At 47.0% G+C, this 20,347-nt stretch overlaps 1 long non-coding RNA gene across 1 annotated transcript; it reads left to right on the forward strand.

Annotated features, from left to right (window-relative positions):
• The first annotated feature begins 14,653 nt into the window (after window positions 1-14,653).
• Window positions 14,654-18,981, forward strand: LOC309366629. Its single transcript, XR_014166819.1, has 3 exons — window positions 14,654-14,859; window positions 16,312-17,103; window positions 17,288-18,981. It is a non-coding gene; the product is annotated as an uncharacterized lncRNA (long non-coding RNA).
• Window positions 18,982-20,347: the final 1,366 nt, after the last annotated feature.

Raw genomic sequence — 20,347 nt, forward strand, 5'->3', positions numbered from 1 at the left:
TCATGATGGCTAGCTGCAGAAGGCTGGATGAGGCAAGTGGGGAATTTGATACCACTGATCAGCCAAATGCTCAACTCACAGTAGCTTGTGATACTGCCATGATTCAGAATGGAGCAGATCGGCGGGGTGCTGGCTGCATGGGAAATGGGGAGACTTCACAGTCATCATCCCATAGTGCAGTGGAACCACCAGATGGCGCCAAAGCTTTGAAGGCAGTGAAATGCTACTCGTGTGGACGTCTAGGCCATATGAAGAGGGATTGCAAATATCCCAGGGCCAAGACAGAGCAGCGCAGCGGAAGCTCATCGCGTGGAAAAGGCCAGAGCAAAGGCAAAGGTCCGGTGTCCAGGACAACGCAGCACAAGGCAATGGTCTCACGCTACGCTCCAAAGGTTACAAAGGTTGCAGAGGTTGCAGAGGTCCAGAAGAAGTCTAGATCTTTCTTCGTTGTTGATTCAGCTGCAACGCATCACATGTGCAACGATAAGCGACTGTTCGTGTCTTTTACACCGCAGGAAGGTGCAATTCACCAGGCAGATGACCACACCATTCCCAGTAAAGGCTACGGAACTGTTGTTCTTCACAGTTTGGACTTATCGATACAGGATGTTCTTTATGTGCCGGACGCGAAACATAATCTGCTTAGCGTTGGACAGCTGATGGAGCGGAAAATAGACGTTTCCTTTAAAAACAATAGATGCATCATCACCAAGAAAAATGATTATCAATTGTATGCTGAATTTGTTGATCGTTTGTTTGTTTTGTATTATGATGATGTTGTGCAGGATGACACTTGTTGCATTGCAGGTTCTAACAAAAGTTTGCATGTAGAATGTATTCACGATTTTCACAGGAAATTTGGTCATTTGCATTTTGAGGCAGTATCTAAAATGCCTGCCTTGGTTGAAGGTATGACTATTAAACCCTGCAGGTACCACATGAAGTGCAAGGCATGCGCAGCAAACAAGGTGAAAATGGCTGCGAAAGGTAAGGTGTCTAGTAGGCAAGCTACAGAACCATACCAAATTGTTCATGCTGATTTGGTTGGACCACTAGCGCCCTCTTTGGGTGGAAATAGGTACTTCATGGTTCTCATTGATGCATTTTCCAGATATATTTATGTGTACAATCTCAAGCAGAAATCAGAGGCTTTTCCTAGGTTCAAGGAATTCTGTGCTTGGTTGGGAAATGTGCATGGTAAGAAGATTAAGATTCTTTTCACCGACCGGGGGGGAGAGTTCACTTCTCAGCAGTTTGAAGCTTTTCTGGCTGAGAAAGGAATTCAACACGATTTGTCTAGTCCTCGCTCGCCATGGCAGAATGGACTTGCGGAACGAGCAAATCAAACATTGCTTCAAGGGTTAAAAACCTTGCTGCATGATGCAAATCTTCCAGAGAGTTATTGGGCCGAAGCTCTCTCATGTTTCACTTACAGTTATAATCGCAGGTTATCTTCAGCGATTGGTTGTACCCCCTATGAGAAGATGTTTGGCAAGAAGCCATACATCAAACACATGAAAATTTTTGGTACGGACATGTGGGTTCACTCACCACAAAACTCCAAGTTAGACAAGCGTGGATTGCATGGTATCTTTCTAGGTTATCAGAAAGGGTCTTACAGAATAATGATGACTGAGTCTAAGGAGATTAAGCTAACAAGAAGTGTTGAGTACAATGCCAAGTGGGGGGAGAATGTGGGAATTTTCCAATGTTATCCTGATGACAGTGATGAGACTGAGGATAGTCAACAGCAAAAGCAGCCGCAACAACCCACACCCACTGATGAAAGTTCTGATTCTGAGTCTGAAACTGAATCAGATGATTCAGAGGATTTCAAGAGTGCGAAAGCCTCTATGCGACCCTCTGAAAGCTCTGATCAGGAATTGGAGGAACCATTGTTCACAATAGGTCACTTTTCTCCTAAGAAGGAAGAGGAGAGTGTTGAAGACCTAAGGCTAATTCGTAGGTCACAGAGAGCCACAAAAGGCAGACCTCCAAAGAGATTTGCTGATGAGTTTGCTAAGATTGCAGTAACAGCTGTTAAAAGCTCCAAGAAGGTTTTTGAACCTTCAAGTTTCCAAGAAATCCAGGATTTGGATTCAAAGGAAGCTGAGCCATGGTTAAATGCCATGAAGGCTGAGCTTGATTCCTTGGAAAGGAACAAAACATGGGAACTTGTTCCAGTAGTTCCAGGAATGAAATTGCTTGGAAGCAAATGGGTCTTCAAAGCGAAGACTGATCAAAATGGCAAGATAGTCAGACACAAAGCCAGATTGGTAGCCAGAGGATTTGCTCAGGTACCAGGTGAAGACTATCACGAGACCTACTCACCCACAGTGAGGTATGAGAGCATTAGGCTTATGCTCAAGCTAGCTGCAGAGGAGAATCTACACATTAGTCACCATGATGTAAATACAGCTTTTCTGTACGGATCTCTAGGTGAATCACTTTATATGCTTCCACCTGATGGCGTACAGGTAAAACAGGGATTTGTTTGTGCTCTGAAAAAATCCCTTTATGGTCTCAAACAAAGTGCACGGTGTTGGCACACAAAACTCACTGAAGTATTGTTTTCTCTAGGTTTTAAGCAAGGGAAATCTGATCCATGTGTATTTGTCAAAGAGGAGGGGCAAAAGAAACTGTATTGTTTGTTTTATGTTGATGATCTTTTATTCTTTTGGAAAGATGTCACAATGTACAATAACACCCTAGCTCAACTGAAAGAGCACTTTGACATGAAAGATCTTGGTGAGGTAAACAACTACCTATCTCTGGAAATAGAGAGAGATCAAGATGGTAACATTCTAGTACACCAGTCACGGAAAATTGCTGATGTGTTAAGCAAACTAAACCTGATGGATGCTAACCCTGTAGACACACCGATGATAACAGGTTATCAGGTAGATGACACTGAAGAAGCATTTTCGGACACTACACTGTACAGAAGTGTGCTAGGCAAGCTAAACTTCATTGCCAGATGTTCAAGACCAGACATTGCTGTTAGCTGTAATTTGCTAAGCAGACAAGTCAACAATCCTACTGTTAAGGATTGGAAAGCTCTGAAACGCATAGCGCGGTATTTGAAAGGCACTATGCATTACAGACTGAGATTTAACAATCAGAAGTCTGGTGGTCTTGAGATATTTGCAGATGCAAGTTTTGGAAGTGACACTACAGACAGGAAAAGTACGTCTGGAGTTTGCTATAAGTACAATCAGGGTCTATTTGATTGGTCATGCAAGAAGCAAACAACAGTTAGCTTAAGTACTTGTGAAGCTGAACTGAATGCACTGTCTTATTCACTTAAAGATTGTGAATGGTTGTTACAATTGTGCAAAGACATGAAAATTCCTGTCAAATGTCCAATCCAGGTTTACCAGGACAACAAAGCATGTTTGGCTTTGCTGAATTCTGAAGGTTGTAAGCAAAGCACGAAGCACTTGCAATTGAAGTTGCAACATGCTAGGGAACGTATTCAGAAGGGACTCGTAACGGTGTCCTATATGCCAGGTAATGAAATTCCTGCTGATGTATTGTCCAAGATTGTATCAAGGGATCAACACTGTACCTATGTGCAGAAGTTGGGTTTGTACTGATATTGTACGAACACGCTGCCCAGAGATGTTCACAGAAAGGGGGAGGATGTTGGTTTCTGCTTTCTTCTCTGTGCAGCGAAGTGCTTGTCACGAGACAGGTTGTTTACATTCCACAGAGTCTGTACTGTTGGGTTCCCACGGGAATGGGAGACTGGATGTGACGTACACTGGTTTCCTGTTTTTCACTGTTTCTTTGCAGTTTCAGTTTGTGTGATTCTCTCCGTGCTTTTGAGGAGAGATGACGCTTTCTCTGCTCCGGCAGAGGGAAAATGTTTTTCTGTAACTTACCAGCTTTGAACTGTAAATAAAGTAGTATAGAGCATGTTGGCTCATACTTCTCATCATTCCGCTGTGCACTGGATACTGCTTATCAACAACAGTTATCTCTTGCTTGGACTACTGCAGTGCGCTGTATGTGGGGCTACCTTTGAAGGTGACCCGGAAGCTACAACCAATCCAGAATGTGGCAGCTAGACTGGTGACTGGGAGCAGCTGCCAAGACCATATAACACTGGTCTTGAAAGACCTACACTGGCTCCCAGTACGTTTCCAAGCACAAAGTGTTGCTGCTGACCTTTAAAGCCCTAAACGGCCTCAGTCCAGTATACCTGAAGGAGCGTCTCTACCCCCATTGTTCTGCCCGGACACTGAGGTCCAGTGCCAAGGGCCTTCTGGTGGTTCCCTCACTGTGAAAAGTGAAGTTACAGGGAACCAGGCAGAGGGCCTTCTCGGTAGTGGCACCCACCCTGTGGAACGCCTTCCCACCAGATGTCAAAGAGAACAACAACTACCAGACTTTTAGAAGTACAACGTCCAACAACCCTAGCCAGCAGGGGCTGATAGGTGCTGTAGGCCCAAACATCACCAGGCTGGTTTAAGGGAGAAACCTCAGCAATATTTTAACATGTTCTCTAAGGAGCCCAGGCACTGTTCCCTGCCTGCCCATTCCCCCCTTAAATCCATGGCAGAGGAAACTCTCAAGAAAGAATACAGAAAGCGAAGTGTATGTCCAATAAGTTCAAAAATGATTCCCATCTGTTACAGATTGAACAAGCATTTATTGCTTCGCCAGGTAGTGTTGAGCTCATGAACAAGAAATTCCAAGAAACTGGAAGGTGTAAATACCAACGGATTAAGGTGGGAATTTATGGAATAATCGTTGCAGAATGAGCAGGGCAGTTTTGTGGAAGGTGACTGCCAGTAGCTCAGAGAGTTCTGGGAAATCTTCCCACAACTATTAAACAAGCCATAACAGAGAAGAACATGGCCTGGTATTGTAACTAAAGTCACAGGGAGCCAGTTGTCCTAGAATAAATCCAGTTGATATCGCCTCCAAATGATGGAAACTCTTTGAAAATTACTCAACAGAAACAGAATAATAAATGGAAATGATCCAGTGTTTTATTAGGAGTGAATGCCACGTGGATATTTTTCCGGACATATAACAGCCAACACTTTTGATTTCCCTGCGGACAGTCCACACATCCTGGGATATTTGCCCTGTCTTAGTCTCTTGCCATCCGCACTGCAAAGCTGGGAGCAGCTGTTTCTGCGGTAGAATCCAGGGTGACCAGTACATTGCTTGTGTTGATTCAAGAGCAGTGGTTGTGCTGAGCTGCCCAAATTCAATAACTGCCACGTGTCACGAGAACATAGTCAAGAGACGAGAACATAGTCAACAGGAGGGGGGGGGCAGGCTTAGGAAACAAGGAAGCAGCCTGTTTGAGGCAACAAGCAACAAGAGACGAGAGCTTAGGTCAAGGTAGCCAGCTGAGTTGCAGCCAGGTAGACAATTCAGAAGCCAGCCGGGGAGCAAGGAATGATGCAGGGATGAAAGCTTGACTGGGAGGAGAGAAAAGAAAAAGGAATACTAGCTCAACATTTGAGCACAAGGCAAGGCAACTTCTCGTTCCTTGAGCCTAATGGTGCATTCAGAAGTGGGGATTATTGTGTTCATTTTCCTGATTACAATGCTTGTATGTCATCTGCTTCTTCTTCTTATCATTATTATTATGATCACAGGGCCACGACTGTTTAAGGTTGTATAGTACTGATTTAAATATAGACTAGTTCGAACCTAAAACAAATCTGTTTGGCTCTTTTAGGCCTGATAGGTGTATGCATGGAATCTCTTTCTATCTGTTCCTGCTATAACCAAGTACAGTACTACAAATATGCTTTGAATGTGCTGATGAAATTAAGCTCCCTGGGGAAAGGGTTGTGCTGAGGGGCAGGAAGGTGACTGATGTGTCTGAGTTCTGAATACAGTATGACTTTAGTCTGTTTATTTTTTGTTTGTTTGTATACACACACACACACACTGCATTAAATGGATAGGGCAGATGGGGCCCAAATGTCTGTGAATTATTTGTTGGGAAATATTATATATTTTTTTTCTTAAACGAACAAACAGAATTTAATTTAACAGAACTCATTTCAGCCAGTTGCTTAGGCAAGCCCGAAAATCCAGTATGCAAAATCTCATTTGTGTGAATATATTTGCTGGACATTTCACAAGAGCCAAATGTTGTGGCAATGGACATGGGCTTGTATTTTGAATCCTCGTGTATGCCATCTGTCCCAGAACAGTTGTTCTGTTAAGCACATCATTTTATGCCGTAAGATATTTTTTTAAATTCAATTGTGTTTATTGAATTGGAGGGGGAATGGATATTCTCTGCCTACATGGCTCATAAAAGCTGTGGTTGACTCTATTCTGGGGTATGTCACGCACTCTTATGAAAGCTTTTGCCATGATAGGTAGAGCTGCCAACTGGCCAGGGAGGGAAAACAACAACTTTATCACCTCCTCATTTGCTGCTCAGCAAAACTGCCCTTAAAGTGGCAGCTTGAGGGTTTGGAACTAAATCTGGCAGCCTTAATCATACTGATTTGATAAAAGACAGGAACTCGGTGATTTTGGCAAGACATAGCTGACATAGCTTCCATTAACTGTTTTCCCACAATTTCTTCCCCCCTCCCACTCCTATCCTTTTATTTGCAGGTTTCCATACCACCTGTTGGCTCTTTAGCAAGATAATACCTTTTAAAAAAAACAAGTTCGCTCATTTGACCAAGTAATCTGTTTGACAGCTCGTACCAAAATTCTCAAAATAAAGCTGTGCAGCTCTTTAACAAAGGGTGAAAAATAGACAGGTGATGGATGGATGGGTTATAGTTCAATGCCACTTTTTATTCAAATAAATCATAGAATCATAGAATCATAGAGTTGGAAGAGACCACAAGGGCCATCGAGTCCAACCCCCTGCCAAGCAGGAAACACCATCAGAGCACTCCTGACATATGGTTGTCAAGCCTCTGCTTAAAGACCTCCAAAGAAGGAGACTCCACCACACTCCTTGGCAGCAAATTCCACTGTCAAACAGCTCTTACTGTCAGGAAGTTCTTCCTAACAAATCCCAAAGCAGCTTACAAACAATAAGACGATAGAACATCACAAATACAGCATAAATCATAGTATAATTAACGAATCGTCAGTAAAACAATTACAAATCGTCAAAAGACAAAACAATTACCATCTATGAAATACTATGCACAAAACGACTATTAATTTTTTGGGAGAGAGAGAGAGAATGGTAACTGATACTGTACAATAGAAGAAAGGAGTGATGGCAGCTGCAGCTTGCATTGCATGCAACCCTGGCTGAAATTACCTGTTCCACAAGATGGCTGTGGCAGCCCCGCTCGTCTAACCCACTGAGCCTCTTGGGTTTGCCGATCAGAAGGTTGGCTGTTCGAATCCCCGCGACGGGGTGAGCTCCTGTTTCTCTGTCCCAGCTCCTGCCAACCTAGCAGTTTGAAAGCTTGCAAGTACAAATAGGTACTGCTGTGGTGGGAATGTAAACAGCATTTCCATGTGCTCTGGTTTCTGTCACAGTGTTCCATTGCGCCGGAAGCAGTTTACTCATGCTGGCCACATGACTCGGAAAGATGTCTGTGGACAAACGCCAGCTCCCTCGGCCTGAAAGCGAGATGAGCGCTGCAACCCCATAGTTGCCTTTGACTAGACTTAACCGCCCAGGGGTCCTTTACCTTTTACCTTTACTCTGCTTGGGGGTACACATGCAACTGCCTTTGTGTTACTGCCAGTGGATAGGGTGGTCATTGATGTTTTTATACATTTGAAAGTGGCGCAGAGGGGAGTGCCATTGCCCAGGAATGTGAATGCATTCCACTGCCATCTCTACGCAGAGGTATTGCAGCATTTTTAAAAAACTGGCAAACCCTCTTTGACTGGCAGTGCTAATTGTAAATCAACAGAAAGGAGAGTATCCGCTGCCCCATGGGAGAAAGGTGCTCAATACTTTATATGAGCCTTGCCCTCTTTTCCATCTGGTTACTCGAACTCTTCTTTTTTGGCGATCACTCTTCCATAAATATGGTCTTAACAGAGTCCATAAGTGACTGTGGAGGCCAATTCTGGATCCCAATGTCCTTCCACAGTGGGGACATAGGTTTCCAGGTAGGAGTTGATCATGGTGAGGGTTTGCCAAGTGTGCCTTCCTCTTAGCACATTTCTCCCTTGCGTCCTGAGTTCGAGTGTCTTCAAAGCCAATGACACCTTTGGTAAAGGCTGTTCTCCAACTGGAGCGCTCGCACTCCAGTGTTTCCCAGTTGTCGGTGTTTATACTACATTTTTTAAGATTTGCTTTGAGAGAGTCTTTAAACCTCTTTTGTTGACCGCCAGTATTACACTTTCCATTCTCAAGTTCCAAACTTAAAAAATAACCCTAGCTCTAAGCCTCCCCCAAATCAGTTTTTGTAATGTTGGCAGAGACATAATTCAATCAGAACTTGGAAAATCCTCTTTTAAAAAAAGAAGCCATTCTAGTTCAAGTTCAATATACCCAGTAAGGAACTAATTGCTGTTCACTTTTGTCCCTTTACAAAATGAAACAGTGTGGTTCGCAGTCACTTCACTGCTCAGTTAGAGTTCTTCCAAATGATCGTTGACCGTTTTCTTTCAGCATTCACAATGTTACCAGCTGCTGTGCTGAAATACAAAATATACTTGTCTCTAAGAAAGCATCAACGGAGAGAGAGAGAGGAATGTGAATTGTTTCATCAATTTCCCCCAGCAATTGTTATCTGTAAACTGGTTCCTACTTTGTCAGTGTTTCATTTTAGCTGCTTTTATTTCATTTCACTTATTACATTTATATATCACCTTTTCCTCCAAGGAGCTCAAGGTGGCGTACATGGTTCTTCCACCCCCATTTTATCCTCACAACAACCCTGTGAGGTAGGTGAGACTGAGAGGCAGTGAGAGGCCCACTGTCACCCAGTGAGCTTTGTGGCTGAGTGGGGATTCAAACTCTGGGCTCCCAGGTCTCAAACCGGCGCGACTGAATTTTGTTCGATTTGTGAAGAAGTCTGTTACATTATTTTCACGTATGGATTGTTAGCTGCCATGGTTTGTCCCCAGACCAAATAAATAAATAATGCCTTTTCAGTCCGTAAGAATGCTGAAATCTGGAAATTCCTGGAAATTCACTTTTCTAGCAACATACCCCAAAACCTTCACCTCAGGGCACCAATCTGAAAATGCAAGTCAGCTCCCCCTGTCTTATCACAGGCCCTATTCTCACTTAGAATTCTTTTGACTTGCACCATTCAGGAATACTCATACACTCATGCACGCCAGCCTCAAGGTCTGCTTAATCTGATTCAGAGGGAAATTCATTCCCAGTCTCCTCTTGTCAGGAGCTGCTGGGATTTGTGGGCAGCTGCCGCCATGAGCTGCTGAATTGCAGGTGGCAGCTTCTCAGTGACGCACCCTCGGGCCCTGGATAGATTCTTCCTGCCCAGACTGGTCAATGGATAGGAAGGAGTACAAGGGGCCTTCCTGTTTGGGGGTTAAGTCTTGCTTGAGTGACAAGGTATTCTTGAGCTTTGGTGCATACCTGCTGTCAGGGGTTCAGGAGCAGAGGGACAGGGAAGGGAGGAATTAGAGACCGAGGGAGAGGAATCCGAGGGAGAAGTCAGCGATGATAGCCGTCCGAGGTCTCTAAGTCTCTCCAGCGAATCAGAGGATTCACAGAAAGGGGCTCCCGTGATCAGAGCAAGGGGGTTGCCAAGGGGAACACCCCAGGAGGGAGGGGCCAGAGAGGGCTCAGAGAGCAGCAGCTGGAAATCGGGACCAGCTTCCCCACAGGAGAGCAGTAGGGGGGAGGAGCCCCAGGCATCGGGAGCAGGCAGCTCTCCGTCAGCGGAAGGACAGGAGTCAGGGTTAGCCACGCCTGCATCAGAGAGCGAGGAAACGGTCAAGAGGAAGGTCAGGGGCAGCGCGCGCGCGCCAAGTTCAAATGTACAAGAGGGTGGCGCCATAAGCAGCCCGGAGAGGGAGCCGGGTCCCAAAGCCCGCCGAAGAGAGGGGGAGGAGTCCGAGGGGTCCGCATCCGAAGCGTCCAGGAAGGAAGGCACCCAGGGGGGTAGTAGGACCCAGAGGCGGAAGGAGAAACGCAGAAGGTGGAGTAAGGCTAGAGTGTTGAACTGGTGTACAGGGGGCGGAGACTCAGATGAGGCTTCGCTGGTCTAGGGTCTAGACGTAGAGATGCACGCTAGGGTTTGAAAATGGGAACTAAACTTCAATAAAGACTTTGTACAGTTCCGCTGGCTAGCGTTGGTCTTCTGTGAGCTGGGACCTGGAGGCAGTCTCTGACACCTGCCTCTTCGTTTATCCTTTGGTTCTGACTACTGACTCCTCACTCTTGGTCCTTAGCTCACCTTGGATTGCCCTGGTACCTGTTCTTTCTTTCTTCCTCTTTCTTTCTTTGGCAACCACTCACAGCCAAGTAAGATTGTCTTCCATAAACACAGTTTTAACAGTGGGTCCATAAGTGGCTGTAGAGGCCAATTCTGGACTCACCCATCCTTCCACAGGGGGGACATAGGTTTCCGGGTGGGAGTTGATCACGGTGTGGATTTGCCAAGTGTCTTCCTCTTAGCACGTTTCTCCCTTGCGTCCTGAGTTCGAATGTCTTCAAAGACCATGACACCTTTGGTAAAGGCTGTTCTCCAACTGGAGCACTCTCAGGCCAGTGTTTTTCAGTTGTCAGTGTTTATACTACATTTTTTTTTTAGATTTGCCCTGAGACAGTCTTTGAACCTCTTTTGTTGACCACCAGCATTACGCTTTCCATTTTTAAGTTTGGAATAGAGTAGTTGATTTGGAAGACAATAATCAGGCATCTGCACAACATGAGATGCTCTGCTTCCTGTGTAGAGCAATGGCATTAGAGTTGCTGCACATCCCTTTGTAAGACTCTTCTTGGGAACTTGGATGCCTGCAACAGGCATATTCCCCTCCAAGAGGCTTTGCTTTCTTGAGACACTCAAATTACCAACCAAGTGATAAATTACTGGCCTGATGGAATCTCTTAGATTTTTATTTTTTTTCACATTGAAAAAGAGTTCTGCTGGCTTAGAGATAAATCAAGTCTCCTCCATTATATTGATCTGATCTTTCTCATTCTTTTCAAACCGCTCTTCCTTCATTATAGCCCAGCTTTTGATAATGAGATGCATGCTTTGTCAGCAGCTGCGAGGGTCGGCAATGCATTAAAAGGTGCTTTGCAAAACTCATCAAGTCGCAGGAGGGTCCTGTCGTTAGCACAATTGTAAAGCCAGCAAAAGAAATTGCATTTATTCATTTATTTCGCTCCCATTGCAATACACTCCGGCATTGTGCAATCTGCAGTTTCTGCCATTGCCCAGCGATCAAAGATCTGCCTTGATCAAGGAGTACACAGCCCAAGACCCAAATCTGCCACCAGTGCACAATGTGGTCTTAAGTTGCAAACTCTCACTGTACTAACTTCCTGGAAGGTGGGTTACTGTTGCTTATGGGGAGGGAGAGCATGGAGGCCACATATTGGCTCTGCCAGTGCGTTTCTACCGTGCTGACCTCCCCGCCATCTTGCCTCTCCCTCTTGTTAAGCAATACTTGTTATTTTTATTATTAAAAGTTTTTTCTACTTCCGCAAATCTCAGGGTCCCCTTATTCTGCTCCCTCTACACATTGGGATTGGTGGTTGCTAGTCAGGCCACGTTCACACATTCTCTATGATTCTATGATTCTATCACCCATATGTCAGGAGTGCTCTGATGGTGTTTCCTGCTTGGCAGGGGGTTGGACTCGATGGCCCTTGTGGTCTCTTCCAACTCTATGATTCTATGATTCTATCAACACTATACAGTTAAAGTGCTACAATACCACTGGAAACAATCATGGCATCCCCCAAGGAATTATGGGAACTGAGAGTTGTTAAGGGTGTTGAGAGTTCTTAGGAGGCCCCTATTCCCTTCCCAGAGATCCCTGGGAAGAGGGATTGATCGTTAAACTGCTCCAGGAACTGTAGTTCCGTAAAAGGAATAGAGGTCTCCTAATAACTCTCAACATCCTTTACAAACTACAGCTCCCAGAATTCCTTGGGCGGGGGTGCCATGACTGCTTAAAGCAGACCCTCCAATTGTCCCTGTTTTCCAGGGACAGCCCCAGATTTACAGAAGGTGTCCCAGTTTCTGATTTGATCCCAGAATGTCCCATCTTTCCTTGGGACGTTCCTATTTTCATTAGAGAAATGTTGGAGGGTATGGAGTTAAATGACCCCCAAGCCGTCTGAAGGCAGCCCTGTATAGGGAAGGGTTTTTTTTTTAATGTTTAATGTTTTATTGTGTTTTTATATATGTTGGAAGCTGCCCAGAGTGGCTGGGGCTGAAGCCTTAATTACTTGGGATCCATTTGCCCGCTTACCCAGGACGCAGAGGTGACAAAGAAGCACCAGGGATTCAGTTCCTTCGGAGAAAAAGTTTATTGTGATCTGCGCAGAGACCACCAGCGGAATTATTTCCAAAGGCTGGGGGCGTCTAAAACACGTAAGCAAGCAGTTTTTATACCCTAGCAGCACCTCCCAACCACCCCACCACCAGTAACTTATCATATCATATTCCCCCCTTTGCCTTATGGCCTCATTGGGTGTTGCCAGAGCATTTTGGCAGTGCACTCCTTTCGCTTATCAGTCAAACCTGCATATCTTATTTGCTCCAGATGCATTTCTCCTCCTGCTCTCCGGGCGTTGCCTTCCAACTGTCAATGCACCCCCCCTGCCCACTCCCTTCATTTCCCTCCTCTTCTTCTGAACAACCTAATCCATAGGTTCGTTCGCAGGGATAGGCCTATACTCTCGCATGAGGGCAATCACACGGGGTCCCATCATTCGGGACATCATTTTTTGCATCATATTTTGCAAGCATTGGACCAAGCAGGGCATACAAAAGCATAGCAAAAGCAAAATTAGCAAAGGTCCCATAAGCATAGCAAAGAGCCCCCGGAGCCACCCTGTTGGGAGGAAATTGTCTAGCCAGGACATATCCCATCCTTCCCAAGTTTGTACAGGAACATGGGCTACTTTTTCAATGCTAGCAGCCAAATTACGGATGGCTTCGCCATGATCTGAAATGTTAAAACAACATGCTCCACCAGTCAGGTTGAGGGCCGCACAAAATCCTCCTTGCTTGGCCAAAATAAAGTCCATTCCCAAGCGTAATTGGAGAACGGCAGTGCGGGTTTCATCTAACTGGGTGGCCACGAGGCGGAGGGCAGTGGCTGTGGCATTGGCTATGATTTCCACCACTGCCTGGAGCCGGATGATGCGATTGAGATTGTAAATGGGTTCTCGGGCTCCTGTCACCCACTCATCGGGATTCCAGGAGGCAGGGTCATAGTGGGCAATTATGCGTTCAGGTGGCCATTCGTCCTTTCCCCAGGTTTGTTTACTACCCCCCGCGATGTTGGAGATATCAACAGAGCGGCGGTTACGATGGGATGGGGAAGAGGGTATCCACATTGGAGGTACAAGAAATGCTGGAAAGCAGACACCATATCCGTTCCGTGGATAGAGGTGATAAGCTTTTGTCCCACAAATCCAATAAATATTACTGCCGCGCTGAGAAGAGGCCCAGCTGGCTCGAGAATCTCCCTCCAGGAGTGCAAGGTTAGTACAAGCCCCGCCACATTCAGAGATGTCCAAAGGACCACATGTACAATTACATGATGACCGTCCTAAAAACCTCGTATGGTTGTAAACGGCATTTCGGGTTTTATTAGTACAGAACCATCCAGAGACCCTATAAACTCGTAAAGGAGTTGAATGGTTCCAATAAGGAGTTGGGCGGGATGGACTATACGTATATTGGATCTGAGAACGATTGAGGGGTACGGGGAGCATGGGCATTCCTCCTCCTCCATCAAAGGGTCCAAGGGTACAAACAAGACAAGCAGTTTTATTTGCTTCATGGGCTACTATTTCTGCCAATTGAAGCCACTTGTTATAGAGACTCTGAGCCCCCTGTCTTCTCATTTCATGTGTGGGGAAAATGCTATTACGATTTAAGGCCTGGAAGCATTTGGCCTTGGGAGTGGATTCTCCCACCATAAATAGGAGAAGGATCATCAAGGGGATGGAGGGGGATCGCTTCCTTCCAGAAAACCTATGGCGTTCGTGCCAACAGAAATATAACAGCATCCATATAATCAAGGCAGTACATGTCACCCCTATCCACCATGCCCGATGGTTCCAAGGTTCCTCCCACCATTCCTTAATCATGATAAGGGTCTGGGGAAGGATTTGGCCTGCCTGGGCGTTCAGGGCGATCAGGATAAAAGGGGTCGTGGAAACCTCCAAGGATCAAAACCTATAGTATGCAAATAGAACCCTTCTAGTCCTGCGGGGTGACTATATCCTTGGTGGGTGGAGGGCAAACACAAGCCCCACGGGGAAGGAGTCCAAGGTTGGTAGATTACCACACACCCACAAGAGTAGGTGGCACTTGGTGTCAAAATACCCACGGGCTCTTCCTCACACCAAATAATACACACTAGAGTTCTTTCGGAATTTAAAACATTATCAGGTGGTGTTACTCGAACTGCAGGTACGTTGGGAGCGCTGCCGGCGGGCGCTCCTCCCATCCACTTCTCCAGCCGTGCCTAGAGATCCGGAGTGATACCAGCAGAGCGGTCGTCTGCTGGGCGCCTGAAGATGGTCAGCCGGAGGGGGTCCTCGGGATGTGGGGACACAGTCCAATCAGAGACTACTTTCTTCACTCGAGAGTGGTGGACCCAAGGGGTAACGCCAGCAACCTTCACAGCAGTGGGTGTAGAGAGGAGAACAGTGTAGGGTCCCTTCCAGCACGGTTGCAGCGGGATTTGGGCCCAGTCTTTTACCCACACTTCATCACCTGGGTTGAACTGGTGCAAGGACTCGACTAAAATGCAAGGAGTCCGAGCTTGGGCCCACCTATTGAGAGAGAGAAAAACTTGGGAGAGTGACTGTACATAATTATTCAACTCCACATCTTGAACAGGGATAGGTGAAAGCATGCGCACATAAGGAACCGGTCTTCCAAACATCACTTCAAAGGGTGACAAGTGAGTACGTTTCGATGGGAGACTACGGACTCTAAGCAAAGCCAAGGGCAACATGGACACCCAATTAGACCCTGTTTCTTGGGTCAATTTGGACAGTTGATTTTTCAAAGTCCTATTCATTCTTTCCACCTTCCCAGAACTTTGGGGTCTATATGCAGTATGTAATTTCCAGTTTATTTGCATTATTTTTGCTAATTCCTGCAAAACTGAATGCACGAACGCTGGGCCATTATCTGATCCTATAGAGCGGGGCAAACCATAGCAGGGAATGATTTCCCGCAGCAGACATCTAGTGACTTCATATGACCGCTCAGTCTTAGTGGGCCATGCCTCAACCCATCCTGTGTACGTACATACTGCCACAAGCAAATAATGATACAATCCACATCGAGGTAATTCAGTAAAGTCCACAACAAGGTCCTCCATGGGTGCCATCCCACTGTGCTGAACTCCTGGTGGAGCCAAGTGTCCAGTTCTAGGGTTGTTCCTTTGGCACAACATGCATTTCCTGGAAGCTTGGGCAGCCAGTTGGTAAAGGTTGGCCACATAAAAACACTTTTCCAGCTGCTTGGTCGTGGCATCAGGTCCCACATGGGTGGACTCATGGTACCGCTGAATTACTTGCCGGGATAATGATCCTGGGATCCATATCCGGTCATCAGGGGTGAGATACCATCCTTCTTTAGAGAGCCTTAGCTCCTCAGCGTCTGCGGTAGCCACCTCATGGGCAGAGTACCTTGGTTTCAAGGTGCTATCCAGAATTTCTTCTGGTACCAGGGCCCCAATGAAAGGTGTTGGGGATGAACCCCGGGCTGCTTCCTTTGCTACCCGGTCAGCCAGGCGGTTTCCCCTGGCCTCTTCACTAGGTCCAGTTTTGTGTCCATAACAGTGTATCACTGCCACTGCTTCAGGTTCCCAGACAGCGTCCAGAAGGTCTAAGAGCGCCTGAGGGTGCGCCACTTGACCCCCTCTGGAGGTGAGCAGACCTCTTTCCTTCCACAGTGCCCCGTGGGCATGCAGGGTGAGGAAAGCGTACTTTGAGTCAGTATAAATATTGATCTTTTCCCCTTTTGCTAGACACAGGGCCCTGGTAAGTGCCGTTATTTCAGCCAGTTGGGCTGAGGTTCCCAGTGGGAGTGAACTGGCCTCAACCACGTTGTTTTCAAGGGCTACTACTGCATATCCTGCCTTTCGCTGTCCAGCCTCAACAAAGCTGCTTCCATCCACAAACCATGAAGGCCAATGTGGGTTTGCCTCATCCTTCAGGTCAGGCCTGCTGGAATACACTTCATCCATGACCTCTACACAATCATGGGTCGGTCCCTCACCTTCTCCTACCGGTAATAAGGTAGCTGGGTTAAGGGCTGTGGTAACCTGAAACTTCAGGCGTGGATGTAATAACAACATCTGGCACTTCCTCATTTTTGCTTGTGATAGGAAATAGGTGCCTTTCATGTCAAGTAAGGCTGGGACTGCGTGTGGAGTCACACAAGTGGTGTCTTGTCCGAACGTGAATTTATCTGCCTTTGTGAGTAGGGTGGCCACTGCCACAACCGCTCTCATACAGGGGGGCAACCCTTGTTCTGTTGAGGTTAGCCTCTCTGACAAGTATGCAACGGGTTGCTGCCAATTGCCCAGTTTCTGGCATAAAACTCCCTTGGCTACCCCCTGGTCTTCATCTATGAACAGGGTAAAAGGCTTCTCGGGGTTTGGGATGCCAAGCGCTGGGGCTTGTTGTAATGCCACTTTGAGATCCTGAAAAGCCTGCTGCTGTTCCCTGCCCCATATAAAAGGATCCTTCTCTGTTCCCCTAGTTGACTCATGCAGGGGCCGAGCAATGCTGCTGTAGTTAGGTATCCATATCCTACAGAACCCTGCGGATCCCAGAAAACCACGGAGCTCCCTGCGGTTTTTTGGCTCTGGTATTTGGATAATAGCCTGTTTTCTTTCCTCCCTTAGAGTTCGCTGTTGGTGAGAGATGTCAAAACCAAGGTATTTTACAGTTGGTTGACATATCTGCGCCTTTTTCTTGGATACCCGGTATCCAGCCTCGGCCAGGTGGTTTAACAAGTCCTTGGTGGCTTTCATGCATGTTGTTTTGTCCAAACACGCCAATAAAAGGTCACCTGAGTACTGCAATAAGACCCTGGTTGGGGAGGTGGGGAAATTAGCCAAATCTGAGGCCAATGCCACCCCAAAAAGGGTTGGGGAATTCTTGAACCCCTGTGGGAGCCTAGTCCAGGTGTATTGAACCTTAGTGCCAGTCCCTGGGTCAGTCCATTGAAATGCGAATAAAGGCTGACTTTCTTCTGCTAATCTGCAGCAGAAAAATGCATCTTTTAAATCCAGCACTGTGAAGCACTGAGCTGTTGGTGGAATAAGGCTCAATAATGTGTATGGGTTTGGCACATTTGGATGGAGCGTTTCCACGGCCTGATTCACCAGCCTCAAATCCTGGACTGGTCTGTATGCTCCTCCCTCCTTCTTTACAGGGAGTAAGGGGGTGTTCCACTGTGACTGGCATGGTTTCAGAATGCCATACTGAAGAAGCCGAGCTAGATGGGTCCATACTCCCTCTGCTGCCGCCCTCGGGATAGGATATTGGTTCACAGCTACTGGGTTGGCAAATGGCTTTGGCTTTACAATTATTGGAGGTATATTTTTGGCCATGCCGGGGGGGTTGTCCTCTGCCCACACTTCAGGGTTTACCTCATTGAGGAGTTCATCAGGGACAATTCCCTCCTCTTCTTCTACCATCATGAGGCGCCAATGTTCCCTCAATGGTACCTCTAAGGCCCACTCTCCGATGGGCCCAGTGGACATGGCAACTTCCCCAGATGGGTTGAAGAAAATTTGAGCTTGTAGTTTTGCCAATAAGTCTCGGCCCAACAATGGGATGGGGCATTCCGGAATGTACAAGAATTTATGTTGTACTACCTGGCCTCCTAATTTACAAGTTACAGGCTGTAGAAAGGGGGCTTTTTGTGATTTCCCAGTTGCCCCAATTACACTGATTGTTTTGGTGGTAGGCTTAGTCATGGGGATTGGGACGACAGAGTAAGCCGCTCCTGTGTCCACTAAAAAAGGCATCATTTGGTTCCCTGCTTGTATCTTGACCATGGGCTCACGGGAACCTATATCAGCTGGGCCCGGTCTGTCCTAATAAGTCTCTTCATCTTCCCTCAGGCTCATGGCTCCCGGCTGCCGCTGCGGTGGTGGCATCCATGGAGGCCCTTGGCCTCTTCCTCTACCCCTCCCTTGATTCCCAGGAGCCCAGGGTCTTGGACCTGGGCCTGGTGTAGCCTGGGCGGGTTCGGATATCCTAGCTCCTCGTCCCCTGGCTTCTTGTTGTGCTTGCGGGCACTCCCGTTTCCAGTGCCCTTCCTGCCGGCAGATCGCGCATTGGTTCCGTCCCAAGCGATTTCGCCCTCCTCCCCGGGTTGCTTCTCCTCCCAAAGGACCGCTAGTCCGTAGCGCCATTAACTTCCTAGCTTGGTATTTCTCTTTCTTTTTCTGAGCTTCCTCCTCTCTCTGGTTATAAGTAGTCTGTGCTATTTCTAACATCCACTCCAAAGAATGTCCCATGAACCCTTCATTCTTCTGGATTTTTCGGCGAATATCGGCAGCTGCCTGGGCTACGAAGGCGGCCTTCAAAATGGGGGCATTTGCTCCGTCATCTGGGTCCAGGGGAGTATACTGTCTATATGCCTCTTTCAGTCTTTCTAAATACGCTCCAGGTGGTTCTTCAGGCTTCTGAATTACTTCCCTAACTCTCATCAAATTAGTAGGCTTCCGGGAGGCCCGCCTCATCCCAGTCAATACATGTTGGCGGTACGTATTTAAAGAATTTTGGCCTCCCACTTCTTGGTAATCCCAGTTAGGGGTTTCTCGGGGGTAGGCGATATTTATGGCCACCTCACCCAGGTTTTGAGCCCGCAAATGCGCTCTTGCCTCAGTGTGGACTCTCCTAGTTTCTTCTGTAGTTAGTAGCGAGTCCAGGAGATATTGTAAATCATCATAAGTGGGATTATAAGTTTTAAAAATCCCTTCAAACAATTTTATAATTTTCGCTGGGTTCTCCTCAAAAGAGGGATTCTGATTGCGCCAATTACATATATCTGCACTTGAGAAAGGCACATGTTGGACCGTATATGTTCGTGGCGCTGGCGCCCCGTTCACCCCTGGGGGTCCCGGTGGGTCATAAACCCGGCGCAGGGGGGCTATTTTCTCTGCTCTCTCCTTTTGTTTCTTGGCTGCCTTATGCAGGGCAGCTCTATCCCAAGCCTGTTCCCAATGTCTCTGTTTCTTCTTCCATTGCTCCCTTTTACACTCTGCGGCACTCACTAAGTGCCCACTAACGTCTATTTCTTCCTTAAAGTCATTTACAAAATCTCTAACTCTTTTCCTTTGTTCTTCAGTCCACCTCTTTCCACCCTTTGTCAACTTTCCAATAGTCTGTCTAAACTCCTCATCCTCTCCCTTTTCCTCATCTGATTCATCATCTTTGGCCTCCCCTGGCACTGCCGTTGGTGGGGCATATGGGGGAGGAGGTCTCAATACACCTTCTTCTTCCGGGTCCTGTAAGACCGGGGGTTTTGGCTTCGTTCTGACCGCACACAGGCGGGCGCCCTGGTCTATTCTACTGCGGCAGGACTCCAGCCACGAGGGATTTTTTTCCACATTAGTTTTCCAGGTGGAAATATAAGGAATCTGGTCTGGGTGAACATTAACTATATTTTGCCACAGGGGGTCTATTAACTGCAGGTCGAGAGTGCCCTCTGATGGCCAGCCAGTTCCGTGCGTGGGCCAAACTACTTCACATAAAGTTCTGAGTCTCTCTTTCTGCAACTTAAAACCCCAATAGTCATGTTTTGTAGCTGTTCTCCAGTTATCCAGTAAACACTGCAAAGGGGTACATTTACTGCCTCCAGATCCCATGTCTAACAGAATACTCCGCTCCTATACGGGACTTCTCTTCAAACACACCGGTTTTGCTACAGACTGTGGCTTGGCGAGCTCGCGCTGCCAAGAAACTCACAATCCTACACACGCTTGGCCATGGGGACGCTAAGCCCCGGCCTCACATATACATTCATCCTTTCAATGGAGTATTCTTTCACACCACAAACAACACAGCTCCCCTCTGTCCTCCCCTCCTACCCTCCTGGCGGCACTTTTACTGCCCAGCCAGGTGAGGTTGATCAAGCCTCTAGCCTCTTTCCCTTAGGGCTCACCTTTCTCCTGTTGTGGGTCCCTTTCCTCGGCCTTCCTTTTTCTCCCTCGACCCGGTGTCTCCACTTCG

The sequence above is a fragment of the Podarcis melisellensis genome, assembly GCF_964234715.1.
Source record: "Podarcis melisellensis genome assembly, chromosome: 3".
Classification (NCBI taxonomy): Eukaryota; Metazoa; Chordata; class Lepidosauria; order Squamata; family Lacertidae; genus Podarcis; species Podarcis melisellensis.